General features: G+C 47.2%; 1 long non-coding RNA gene across 2 annotated transcripts in view; it reads left to right on the top strand.

Annotated features, from left to right (window-relative positions):
- The first annotated feature begins 5,927 nt into the window (after positions 1–5,927).
- LOC134943823 (uncharacterized) overlaps positions 5,928–14,547 on the top strand; it is a 101,302-nt gene continuing 92,682 nt past the window's right edge. Inside the window, exon 1 of one of the 2 annotated variants that reach the window (XR_010181774.1) lies at positions 5,928–6,045. This is a non-coding gene — a long non-coding RNA (uncharacterized LOC134943823). The remainder of the gene's footprint in view (positions 6,046–14,547) is intronic. The other variant, XR_010181775.1, reaches the window with a different exon arrangement.

Consider the following 14,547-nt stretch of genomic DNA (forward strand, 5'->3'; position numbering starts at 1 on the left):
AATTCTATGCGCGCAGCCAGCAGGTGGGTCACTTTTCTTCTCCTCCACAGCTGGCCCTAAAACAAGCAAGGGCCTGTGGAAATAATGCTGCCCACCCTCCAACTCTTTACGTCCTGTGCAGGACTACAGTACCTCCATTTGTCCACTCTCAATGTTGACCCAGTTCTAGACTCTCCTTCGCCAATTGGTCTTCCAGCTATCCTGGCAGTGCCTCTCCCATAATATACCTTTCTTCCTTATTATGTCTATGTACATAACTGTGTTGTAGTATCAATTTTATAATCTCTGCTAATCCCTTTACTTTACCCTGACGAACACAGCCCCACTGTTATCCATATCCTACAGGCTGTCTTTTATCTGAACCCAAATATATTGTTATTTATCCTGTCTATTGCATTTCTGGCTGACTTTACTATTGTCCTCTCGTATCTACAGAGCAGCCTCTTTGTCTGTATACAGATGTAGTGTTACTTGTTACTTGACTTGACCTTGTAATGAGCCAGCAGAGCCGTGTTCTCAGGATAACAGATCATTTTATTCACTGATTGATGGATTGATAGTTACGCAGAAAGAGCTTGTAGACTCACCCTGAGTGATCCGTAGATGGGGTGTAACAATGAACTGTGTGTCACACAAGGGATACCAGGAAAATAGCAGCAGGTTCTGCAGGTCACTGTACTCTCCTCGACACACACAGCATTGTCCCCACTTCCAGAGAGAACTGGTTTACGAGGAATGCATTGGTCTTGGGTGTGTGTCTGTGTGTAGTGTTCTTACTAGTACCTTGTTTCTTCTAACTGTATTCCTCTATACACAAAGTAAACGCTTTAAAAATAAAAATAACAGCAATAAAAGTGCCATTGGCCAGGACAAAGAGGGATCATCAAAGATGTGAGTTGTCTATAGCAACCATATAGTACATTCTATATATTTATGCCTAATAGCAGATAGTTGTGTTGTGTTTAGAAGGTTTGATACATCTCTCCAACTCAATCCTCCTTTGCAGAAGAGTGCATGCCCATAGCAATATGTAGGTATTTGCTCGGCAAGCTACTCTAGCCTTCTGGGACACCTACTATGTTCTCAAAAGGGAAGAGTTGCGGCCTCTTCCTTGGTAAGGTAACCCATACAATCATGATGGGCATGCTCAGGAAAGGCCACCTATCCTTCTGAGAGAGCAGAACTGGCACCAGGAAAAGCAGGGGCTTGTGAATGGGGGCATGGGCATGGCTATAGTGGGTGCAGGGGTTACCATTGCTGTGGGCCCAGATGCTTAGGGTGCCCCAGGCCCAGGCATGTGCAGCAGCTCCATTCTGCCCTTTATACTGCATGCAGTGGCTGCTGACCAGGCTGTGGAGAAGTGGGAATTCTGGGCAACTGGAACTCCCCCCTCCCCACCGCATTTCCCTATGTAGTTGTCTACCAAGTACCTGGATTAGCTGCTGAGTAATTGAGTCTGGCCTGTGGCCCCACCTGAAAAGGATTACTCATCAGCACTTATCTAGGTGGAGAGCTCTGTCTCTGCATCTCAGTAATGACCCACACTGATCTCCCGCGCTCTTGTTTCACCCTCACAAGCACAGGCACAGCTGAGCTAATCAGTGAGCCTGGCACTATCAGAGAGTAGGCTTCTCTTTGATTACAGCCTGTGTGAAGTGAACTGGTGAAGACTGAGCACCGAGATTAGGACTGTCCCAGAGAGGGACATGGTAGGGATGGCCATCAGTGGGATAACCATCAATGGTACAATTAATGGGTAACATTGATGGTGTGAAATCATCTGCAAGGGAAATATCGATGGTTTCACCCCACCGATGGTCACCCCTGCTTTACTATTCAATATGCCGCAGGCCAATGAGAGACTGTGGGCAGAGCTTCACAGGAGTGTCGGGCGGCGGAGCTATACTCCATGTCCTGACACCTTGAAAAATATATATTTGGTGGCTGTGTATCATTGATGACAGTTAACCATCTGGTTCTCCCTCATCTATGGGAAAACTGTTCTACATCTGCCTGGAGCCCTAGACCATCAATGATTTTGAATCATCGATGGCCATCCCTAGGACATTCTGCTGAAACTAGGAAGATCATCACACAAAGGGCATGTTGAACTAACGGGAAAATGCAGCAAAACCCCCGTTTTCGGGGGTTTTACAGCATTTTCCATATGTACTAAAGCCCCACTCCCGGGTTTCCGATGCGTTACCCTAGAGAAGCCTATGGACTTCTTGCTGTCAGAGGGATCTGACTGGATCCCTCCCAGCACACCCCACATCTGCATCACTGCAAATGATGGAACCCCGGGTCATAAACTCGGAAGTCCATGGACCGGTGGACATTGCAAAAGGCGGGAGAGCTGCCCTTTGCGGTACTAATCAAAAATGTTAGTACATATGCGATTAGTGTTGGCGTGATGTGATGTTGGAACATCCCACCCAAAGTGGGGTTTCCTGCATTAGGAAAGTAGGCGCTGACTGGTCCTCCCCATATCTTTGCACTCGCTATAAACTACAATTTCTCAGCCCTGAAGGGTTCTGGAGCTTGGTAAATCTGACAGCATTGTATCCCCAATAGAAACCTTTGGGGGCTGTGGCTGCTGTCAGAAATGGAGGGACCGCATACATGAGGGGGATCCTTAATATTTGTGAGTACCCCCTGAAAATGGGTGTTTTGGGGGTATATCCTGCAAATATTATTTGATAAATAGGCCCAAAGTATCCACCCATCAGCTCCTGTCATTTTTCAAACACAGCCTGTAACATGGTAGTTAGGAGTTGATTGGTTGGTACTTTATCTCCGCCCATTTTATCTCTCTCCAAGCTTTGATAAATCTCCTCCATAGTGAGTTCATCATGAAAACATGCTGCCGGAACCCCAACTTTATTCCATCTATTACTGCTATAATAAAGATGGTTGTTGTCTAGGGATGCAGTCAATTTACCTCCAATCAAAATCCCGACGGTTGAAATCCCGACAGTAATTGACCGATGGTCAAAATCCCAACAAGGTCAAAATCCCGACATGGACAAAATACCGACATTTAAAATACCAACAAGGTCAAAATACCGACATGTAAAATGCCGACAGGTCAAAATGCCAACATGAGTTTTTCCTGATTTTTTCATTGAAACCGACTTCTTCATACTTTACCATCCCAGTGGACCTGGAGGGGGTTTATAATAGTGTGCCCGAAGCATGGCGAGCATAGCGAGCCACGCAAGGGGACGCGGTACACTTATATGGTGTCCATGTTGACCTATGTCGACATACACACAAAAACATGAAAAATGCATGTCGGTATTTTGGCCTGTCTGCATTTTACATGTCGGTATTTTGACCTTGTCGGGATTTTAAATATCGGTATTTTATCCATGTCGGGATTTTGACCTTGTCAGTATTTTGACCGTCGGTCAATTGCTGTCGGGATTTCGACCGTCGGGATTTTGATTGGAGGTATTTCATACCGGTTCCGTTGTGTATATATAGGAGCCTTATATAACACTCTAAAGGAGGGTACACACAACACTATTTGTGCATGTGTGTACTCTTCTCCCTGAGCTAGGGCCAGTCACGTGGCAAACACAGCATAACTTTTGCATTGAATGGCACAGGGTGGATTCCTATAAAGCAGTATTTCTCCAGCCCGGTCCTCGGGATCCCTAGAAGGTCACATTTTCCAGGTCACCCAGCAGATGCACAGGTGTGTTACCAACTGTCACTTTTTGAAGATCCACAGGTGACCTGGAAAACATGAACTGTTTGAGGTCCTGAGGAGCGAGTTTGAGAACATTGGGGCAGATGTGTAAAGCATGGTGAAGTGATAAAGTGGAAGGTGATAACGCACCAGCTAGTCAGCTCCTAACTGTCATTTTTCAAACCCAGCCTGTAACTTGACAGTTAGGAGCTGATTGGCTGGTACTTTATTTATCTCTACTTTATCACTTCTCCAGGATTAATACATATGCCCCATTGGGTTCTATGGACTAAGCCTTGGAGAGAGATAAACTGGAGGGAGATAAAGTATCAGCCAGCCAGCGCCTAACTGTCATTTTTCAAATGACGGGGTGACTGTGGGGCATGCTGGATGGGATCCCTCACACCAGTGCTGCAGAGAGAAGCCCATAGGCTGGTGTTCCCCTCCGCGGTGCTGTCCCAGCAGCCGGGGGTTAGTGCATTCGTAAAATGCGGTAACCAGGGGTTTACTGCTTTTTCCGTTTAGTACATCCGCCCAAAAGCACATAACTTGCGTAAAGCCACTCTGCACATCTATGTGCATGACGGCAGAACTATATGTAGCTGGGAGTCTGATCATTATGTGTACCTATGCATTGTACACAGGGAACCAGTGGCTACATTTGTGCTTTATACTTCCTTGTGGTTCAGACATGAAATTAAGCTGCATGCTTAATTTCCCCAAGTTGAGGCTGGTGCTGTTGTCATACCTCCCAACATGACCCTCTCCAGGAGGGACACAATGCTCTGCTTCTGGACTTTTCTCTTAATGTATGATTGCCATCACCTGTGTTGAACAGGTGAATGGATAAGAAAGGTGTTTCAGCACATAGGGTGGCAATCATACAGTAAGAGGGAAGTCCAGGAGCAGAGCATTCTGTCCCTCCTGGAGAGGGTCATGTCGGGAGGTAAGTGCATACTTGCCTACCTGACCCTCTCCATGAGGGAGAAAATGCTCTGTTCCTGGACTCTCCTGGTAATGTATGATTGCCATCACCTGTGGTGAGCTAGTTAAATGATAAGAAAGGTGTTTCACCACAGGTGATGGCAATCATACATTACCAGGAAAGTCCAGGAACAGAGCATTTTCTCCCTCATGGAGAGGGTCAGGTAGACAAGTATGGGTAAGTGTTGTGCTCTACACACTATGACAACATTTTATGAGTTGCTTTTGCTAGCATTCTGCTGCAAGTGACTTGTTTTATAAACAGAGCGAAGCTTCTAAGAAGGTAACGAGACATCTGATCTGTGTCAGACCTGCAGCCAGTTCTCTCCAGTGGTATTAGGGACATGGAGCCTGATTGGAGTAAGTCAGGTGCTCACAATACACACTTCTCAGAACTGGTACCTCCTGTCCTCATTAGCTGAGCCTGCTGTAAAGCAGCTCCGAGCCGTCTGCTGATCTAGCATGGTCCAGATGCTTCCCTGACACATAATGTTGTTGAAAACTCGCCCAGTTCTGTGCTGGACCCACATACGGAGACCTCTTTGGCCAATTTGGTCAACTAATGACTGCAGCCTAATGTGAGCATGGCACTCTAGGCACCATAGTTGTAGATCATGGGTTCCCCTTAACCTGAGAGAGGGGGTCCCTCTCTGGTAACCCCTCCTCTGAACTTTTGGGGCCAATGTTTTCAGTGGATCCCCACAAGGTATGGCCTTATATTGATGTCACTATGGAATTTACTCTTAAAGGGACAATAGAAGTGGAATATGTAAGAGGAATAATCACTGCATGGTCAGGGTCACCTTTTAGTGTGTCCTGAAGTTAACTATTCTAATGTTAAAGTATGTCTTCAGAATATAGCACCTCTGCCCTAAACTGTACAGTGGGGGAATGTATGAGGCCTTAGGGGCTGATTGATCACCATCCACATCTGAGGATGAGATGTGATAAAATCATCCAAACTCATAGTGCGATTATTGTATACATCGCATGGACGTATTAATAATTGTATGCAGGGGCAGAGCTTGTGAGAAAGCTCTGTCCCTACGAATGCCTTCTGCAGCATCATTGGGGTATTTTTTGGACAAAATACCCTGAGTTCCTGCAGCGCATGCGCCAACGACGCTAGTTAACACCCCCACCCCTCACCCATTACAATTACTGCCTGCCAGCACCGGGACCCCCCCACCGGTAATTATAATTGCCAATCACAGGAGCTGGTGATCGGTGCTCCTGGAGGGCTATCGAGCATTGGATCCTGTTCGCTGCCATTTTGCAGCATCACTTTGCCCTGGAGGTCAAAGCAGTGCAGACCAATGACCAGCACCCGTACCAGAGCACCAATCCCCGGCCCCTGGCGCTGGTAGGTATGTTTGCTTTTTTTTAAAAAAGTTTTGACTTTTTAATCTGTGATTAGCTTGTGTGTCCATCGACACATAGGGTTGATCACCGAAGCCGGGTCACTGCACCGCTTTCTCTGCCAGGAGAATGGCCTGATGGTCATTATCGATTATACTATAGCTTGATTTTTCATGCGGTAACACATAGGGTCTGCCTAAAGCAGCTGACCTATGTGGTTTTGCGGCACCTATTGTGGTTTTAATGGTTATTTATCGGGTAAACAAAATCAGGTGAAACAAAATCACTGATTAGCTCCAGCATTGGGGCTAATAGGGTAGCCCTGGATGAGTCAATTAGCCGCGGTAAATTACCACGGCTAATTGGATACTGCCCATAGTAATCTTCCCTATCTATGTGATTCTCGAATTTGTTACTTTTCTTCCTGCTTCTTGTAGCAATAGATCAGCCTGTCGCTTCTATCCACAGACTGAGCATGACGGGAAGCCATGCGAGCCAAGCTAACAATAAACAGACTAACAGTGCAGCACATCCCAGTCTATCCTTAATGAGTACTAAAAATAGCAACATACTGTACAAGACAATAAATTAAAAACCGAGATAGCTGATTGTACACGGATTCGCTCCTAAGGGATGCTGCCTTGTAAGGCTCTGAAGATGATTGATCTCCTGTGCCACAGGAGATAATAAACATAATTCCCAGGAAGCAGGCAGCCCGTCTTCCCTGGAAACAGTCCTGGGCTGTTCCCTGTTCTGTAGGCTTTTCAGCCAAAACCTAAACCATCCCCTCACCACAGCCTAACCCTTTACCCCCCTCCCCCTCCCCCGAAGCATAACCGTAAACTGCCCTAGTGCCTAAATCTAATACCCCCCTTCCAGAGGCGTTTCTAGAGAGGAGGGGACCCGTGTGCAGTCTCCGTGTGTGGGCCCCCTCCTCTCCCGTAGCCGGCAGCGCCGCTGTTAGCGCTCTGAGCACTGAGACTCTGGCACATCGGGCAGCTCGGCGGCGGATCTGTCTGTGTAGGGCCCATCAGATTTGGGTGGGGTGGGGTCAAACTGAAATCTAAATTGCAGTGTAAAAATAAAGCAGCCAGTATTTACCCTGCACAGAAACAAAATAACCCACCCAAATCTAACTCTCTCTGCACATGTTATATCTGCAGCCCCCCTGCAATGCACATGGTTTTGCCCAACTGCTAACAAATTTGCTGCTACGATCAAGTCTGAATTACCCCCTATATGTTTTGATTAATTTGTAACAATTGTATTCACAGCAGCTATTTGTATCCAAATAGTGTCCATGTTAGCTGCTGTGCACCTTGGAGCTGGATATGTAGATAGTGCTGCAGTTGCCGGTGTCCCGGCTACTTAGTTCACTTATCCAAGCACTACACAGTGGTATATTTACACTTCTTGGTGCCTCTATTTGTAATCGGCCGCATGTATCTCCACTGCAAAACTATTTCTCCCGTTGGTGATGCACTCACCGCTGGCGGGACTTCTGGCTGGTCACAGGTACCTCCGTTTGGTGTTTCCCAATAGCGCCAGGTGATTTGGCCGCAGGAGCCGCTGTCCGGTCACGAGCGCCTGCTCGCTAAAGCTTTCCCAGTGGTCAACGCTGCGGGAGAGGATCCAGCTGTATAGGCTTTGTCCAGTGGCAGAATCTGTATATATAGATCTATGGTGGGCTCAATAGATAGTAGGGAGGAGGTCTGGAGAATATCATATGCTGCTCTGGTCAATGCGTTTCGTCCCACAATGCACTGGGACTTTCTCAAGACTGTCAACCCCTAACAGTACCCAGCACACTTACAATCGGGATACCGGCTGTCAAGACTCTGGCGACTGTATTTCGACCGATGGTGGGATTTCAGCGCTAGACTTCTGTCCACGTGTCAGGGATTTTGGCTCTGGGATGTTGACTGCCGGCATCCCGACTGCCACATCCTGAAATCATCCGTCTATAGGCTACATACAGGGCCGGTTCTTGCCCTTGCGGCGCCCCGGGCAAAAGTTAGGGGCGTGGCTTAACATGGGGGCGTGGTCAGTCACGCCCCCCATTTGTAGCGCCGCTGAAAAGAAAAAGAAAAAAAAAAAGTATACTTACTGTACCCCGCTCCTGTTTCCAGACTCTGCAGACCGGCGCCGCTCTTCTTCTCGGATCTATGGGAGAGACGTCAGTCATGACGTCTCTCCCATAGCACAGCATAAGCGCTAGAGGTCAATTATGACCCCTAGCGTCTATGCCACAATGCTGTGCGGTGCGCGATGACGTCATCGCGCACCGCACACCAAAGGTCCTCTCCATGAAGGGAAACTAGAAGCTTAGCGTCTGATTCCCTTCAGAGCGGGGGAGGACCAGCGCCACGAAGGGAAACCAGACGCATAGCGTCTGGTTCCCTTCTCACAGCGGGAGGGGGGGCACAGCGGGGGGACACTGCTGGGGCGCACACTGACAGTGGAGGATCTTGCCATGGTGTGGCGCCCTCCGGATGGCGCCCGCGCCCTCCGGAAGGCGGCGCCCCGGGCAAAAGTCCTGCTTGCCCATGGCAAGATCCGCCACTGGCTACATATCACATAATTTACCCCCCCCCCCCGGTAATAGTATATGCACTGTCTGACGCTCACTCATGGGGTCCCGCAGCATAAAGCGATCACTGATGTGATCAATTTAATTTACACATCGCAGTACAGAATTTCTTATTTATTATAGGAACGGCTCCCTGCAGACAGTAACACAGCTGCATCACTGCCCAGGAGCAAACATCCCTCCAGACACGCACTTTGCAGTGTGTAGAGCCGCCCAGGGTGTCTGTGCAGATCTCCACTATTGTACTGCCGCTGGCCCCGCAGCACTGCGTTCAGGGGTGGGTGTGGCACAGGGCAGCAGTGAGCCCTGCACTGCCACTGACTCTGCCTTTTCTGCCACTGAACCTATTTTGTAACCTGCTATTACATACCCTCCAACATTTTACACATAAAAATCGGTACAAATTCAAAAAGGGGCGTGGTCAAGGGCAAAGGCCACGCCCCCTTTCCTATACTTTCAATGGAAGTTTGGAGAGCCAAAAATCCGTACAGACTTTTAAAAAAGGTACTGTACCTCCCAAAAAGGTTAAGAGTTGGAGGGTATGCTATTATTTTGTGTCTCAAAGGCCATTTGTAGCAGAGTATTGTGGGGAACAGTTTTTGCCATGGACCTGACTCACTTAGGATATTCAGACTCATGCTGAACAGGCTAGGATTGGTGGACACTGTGGTAGGCGGCCCACATACCGTGTGACCTCCTGCTATGGTGTCTTCCACCCTAGCATTGTAAACGGCTTTTTCCGGGGGAACCCACACAATATTTTGCAGATACAAGCCTAGGCTTTGAGCAATAGTGTTGGTGACACTTAGATTACATGTATTATTATGTATTTTATGTTATTTTTTAGAAATGCAGCAAACACGCAGAATACACCCTGCCCTGACAATGTATGGGTTTAAGACCCACTGCTGAGATGTAGTCATAATGTCAATATTTAGTGTCAGCGTTCATAATGTCGATACCACAATGCTGTTATGATGTTGACATTGTTGAAAAGTTGACATTGAACATGGCAGCATCTGCAGAATATCGACTTGTTCACGAGATGTGAGCTGCTGACATTTGTCAGGGACCACCAATGGGGGTTTAGCGTTAGGCTGTGGCAGCAGAGGGTCAGGGTTAGGCTACAGGAGGGGAGGGTTAGGCTGTGTCAGAGAAGGTGAGGGTTGGGGTTAGGCTACGCAATGGGAGGTTAGGGTTAAGCAATAGGGGAGGGTTAAGGTTAGGTAGAGGCGGATTGGCCTTGTAGGCCGACATGTCTGTGGGGCCTGTTTTGTGTGTTGTCATGTGCCCCCATCCCCCACATGACAGGCAGCCCACCGCACTCAGTACACTGCATTGTCCCCATTCATTCTGTTATTACATCTCTGCAGTACAGCAACTCTGCCATCCAGTATGTTACACCTCTTGTGCTGCCCATGTCGGGCCACTTCTACAAAATTTTACCGGGTCACTTTTAGTTCCCAATCCACCCCTGGTCTACAGCAAAGACGCAAGGAAGGCCGCAATTGTGTACAATTAGGCCCTATGAGGAGGGATCCCGCCCCCTTCAACAGACCCCACCCCTCATCAGACTGCACCACCTTTAGGACTGCTTCCATAAATTTCACAGGCTGGTTTTCCATCCCAGTCCACCCCTGGGGTTAGGCTATGAGGAGGTAGGTTAGCGTTAGGCACTAAGTGAAAGGAGGTTAAGGTTAGGCACTAGGGGGAGGGTTAGGGTTAGGCTACGGAAAAAGGGAGGTTAGCGTTAAGGTGTGTACACACGGTAAGATTTTGGCTATGCCCGATTCTCACTGTGCGATATGGACTGTGGTCGGTATCACAAGGCTAGATGACTGTGCTTGCGATACTGGCTATGTGTGGTTTTGGCTAAGTGTCAATTTTGACTATACTTTTATACTAGTCAAAATTTACTTGCCTGCACAATCTATCTAGGCTTGCGATGCTGACCGCGCATCGGTATCGCAAGGTGACTTTCACCTTGCGATCTGCACTAACTTTCCTAGCGATTTTTACTATATAGTCAAAATCGCAAGCAAAAATCTCACCGTGTGTACACACCATTAGGCACTAGGGCAGCAGTGGCCAACCCGCAGCTTCGGTTCTTTCTTGATACTGATGCGGCTCTTGCTGCTTCTGACAGTCGTCCTTCTCTGGCAGGTGCTCATTGGTTGCTCCGCTCCGTGGGTGACATGATGTAATGAGAGGCGGAGCTCAAGCCATGAGGAGGATGCGGTTGTGGACAACAGAAGCCAGTCTCCTTCCCTGCTCCTGTTTGGGTGGGACAGGGTCCTTCTTGCATAGGCAAAGTACAGTAAAGGGGAGTTTGCACAACTACAACAAACACATGTACAGTAAGCCAGGAAACCGACCCAGAAAAGCCATGTTATTGGGGTGTGGTCAGAAGCAGGTGCAAATAGTAGATGAGGATAATCGCTGGCACTAGTAAATTGCCTGTGATAGGCTGTTTGCGTATGATATACTGGACCTGATTGGTACCATCTTTGTAGCTTAGACACAGATAATACTTTTGTAGGAGCGCTTAAACAATTTATTATTTGCAGGCGCAAGACAGGGCGTTTTTCTGCTATACTGATGCTTAGCAAATGTAATTGTTGCACATTAAAAAACGGGTTTAAAACATGGGTGTAAGTAGGACATAGCTGTCTGTGACATGCATCTCACAGGAGGTGCCTATGCTAATGCGGCTAGCTGGAAACGCAGGTATGCAAATGAGCAGAAATATCAGTTGTTGATTTCGTGGTAAACTATTTTTATCAGCGTTTTCAAACAATTGAAACTCCCTCATTTGACACTGCAATTAAAACGTAATGCACTTTCCTTTATTACAGGCCAACCCTAAAGGCTATATTTACACCTACAGTATCTAACTGCAATCTATTTTTAAGGCGCAATCACCTAAAACTGTATTAAAATACGATGAATGGTTTCTTATGGGCTCATCTTCCACCAATGTGTTCCTACTTTTGAATGTCAAATATTCTAAACTATTAGGGGGAGATGTACTAAGCCTTAAACAGTGATAAAGTTGAGAGTGATAAGGGGTGGGATGTACTATCACGGATCGCGGGTCATCGCCGGTAATCGTAACGATGCTAATCGCATATTTACTAACATATGCGATTAGTATCACAATGCGATGCCGGGGTGCCCTGCGATCGGTGAGACTCCCAGGTAGAGGGTTTGTGCCGGCCTCCGTCACCTCCCAGCAGCGGGAGTTGACGTACTGGGAGCCGCTGTGCACCTCCTCCTCCCCCCTGCAGCCGCAAAGAGACAAGGCTGTGTTGCGGGGAAGATGGAGGAGGGGGGCCGCACCACAAGTATCCCGGGGGTTGGGAGGTAGTTGTGAGCGGCACGGGGCGGCGGCGGTAAGAAGCCCATAGGCTTTCTATAGGGTATCACCTCGGCTGCGTAAACCCGGCGGCGGGTTTTGATACATTTTAAAATGCGGTAAAACCCCCGGAAACGGGAGCTTTACCGCATTTTTACCTTAGTACATCCCAAGGTACCAACCAGCTCCTAACTGTCATTTTTCAAACACAGCCTGTAACATGACAGTTAGGAGCTGATTGGCTGGTACTTTATCTCTCGCCACGTTATCACTTTTTTCATGAATGTTCCACTAGCTATTTTCCATCATACTTGCCGACACCCTCCAGTAGAGTACAATAAGCGGGGGCGTGGCACTGCCTTTTTATCATTAGGGCCCTGCCCCCCACTATGTAAAACTGCAATCTGCGGAATTGTATACACTGTAAGGGGTGGAGCTACATGTCATTGTATCTCCGACTATTCAAAGTTACATTTTACAATGGGGCGGGGCTAGGATGATGCAATTAAATGCAAAATGCGTTATTCAACGGGTGTGGATCATAGGGTCGACCACACTTAGGTTAACAGTCATTAGGTCGACAGTGACTAGGTTAACACGATCACTAGGTCGACGTGACTTTTTTTTTTCTTTTTTAAATGGTGTCGTTTTCTTTGGAAAATGACCACTTAGCGCGGCGTGTCCCCTCATAGGGTAAGCTTCGCTCGCCATGCTTATGGGCACGGTGCCTCGCTCCGCTGCGCTCGGCACAGGTTACTGTTCCCAGTCGTAGTCCACGTGGATCATAAAGTATGAAAAAGTAAAAAAAAAATGAAAAAAATTGTGTCGACCTATAGACCAAGTCAGCCTAATGCATGTCGACCAATGGTGGCTGACCTAATGACTGTCGACCTAAGTGTGGTCGACCTAGAGACCGGATACCCATTCAACCTCCCAAATTGTATTGGCAGAAACATAACACATGGAAAACACATTAATGTTGCAGCATTAAGAAGCATCTAGTGCATGCGTTGGGTTTCATGGGGGAGATGTATCAAAGCTTGGAGAGAGATAACATGGAGAGTTAAAGTGGAGCGAGATAAAGTACTAACCAATCGGCTCCTAACTGCATGTTACAGGCTGTGTTTGTATATATGACAGTTAGGAGCTGATTGGCTAGTACTTTGGCCCTCATTCCGTGTTGATCGCTCGCTAGCTACTTTTAGCAGCCGTGCAATCGCATAGTCACTGCTTACGGGGGAGTGTATTTTCACTTTGCAAGTTTGTGAACGCCTGTGCAGCCAAGTGGTACAAAAACATCTTGTGCAAAACAAGACCAGCCCTGTAGTTACTTATCCTGTGCGATGATTCTAGCGTCGGAGGTCCCAGAATTGATGTCAGATACCCACCCTGCAAACGCCTGGACACGTCTGCGTTTTCCCTACCACACCCAGAAAACAGTCGGTTGGCACCTATAAACGCCCTCTTCCTGTCAATCTCCTTGCGATCGGCTGTGTGAATGGAATCGTCGCTAGAAGCATTGCACAGCAATGATGCTGTTTGTACCCGTACGACGCACGTGCGCATTGCGGTGCATGCGCGGTTTTGCCATTTTTTACCTGATCGCTGCGCTGAGAAAATCGGCAGCGTGCGATCAACTCGGAATGATCCCCTTTATCTCTCTCCATGCGATGGTACATCTCACCCCATACCTTTTTACCCAACCATCTAGCGCATATATGTGAATGAGCCCTGAATTTCAGAGCGTTATAATTCACATCATAGTGCGAACACGGCAGCAAAAGTTTTATTCACAGCAATGGAAATATAACTTTAACATTGGATTTGGCTATGACTTCTGTGCACGAAAGTGATTCAGTTGAATGACAATGTTCCTACTAATGGAAGTTTATTTTTAAACACCCATTTTAATTGAAAAAAAGTAATAATAAATGATTGTTTAAAGCTCCGGAGGGTTATGCTTGAAAGGGAGACATTTATCCGAATGCTGCTTCGTGACAGCCTCCTGCCTCCTTTGGGAGGACGGAGGAGTTTAGCATCTCTGCATTTGGGCTTCAGTTTGAGATATGTCAGATTTTTGATCATCTTTGTAAATGTCTGCTCTCTGGGGAATCCTCATTTGATTTGATCTGTCTTGCAATGTTTTTTTTTTTTTTTAATGATAATCTGTGTTCATTTATAATCTCCCGGAAAGATCTGTTGTTTTCCCGTCTGGAACCTGAATCACGACTGAAAATCAAAATACACTTGATGCAGCCTAGAGATATCTAGAACTTTTCATATAACTTAGTGTTTAATTTATATGCCCACTGTTGTATTAACAACCCCAAGGCATGGGACTAAAGGCAGTGCTACCAGTACGTAAATCCCAATTTAGTGGCATATTCACTTGTGCGCAGCCGCAGGGATTTTCCTATTCAATTGCAGGAGAGAACTGACCAGCGGGTAATTTCTATAGGAATCTCTTTTTATCTGGCACCCCCAGAGAAAGTCAGATTCTTCCTCAAATTGTTGTTTTTAGGAAAAATCAGCATGAACTTGCTCTATCACATCTGCGGCACCCTG

This window comes from Pseudophryne corroboree, chromosome 7 (genome assembly GCF_028390025.1).
Source record: "Pseudophryne corroboree isolate aPseCor3 chromosome 7, aPseCor3.hap2, whole genome shotgun sequence".
Lineage (NCBI taxonomy): Eukaryota > Metazoa > Chordata > Amphibia > Anura > Myobatrachidae > Pseudophryne > Pseudophryne corroboree.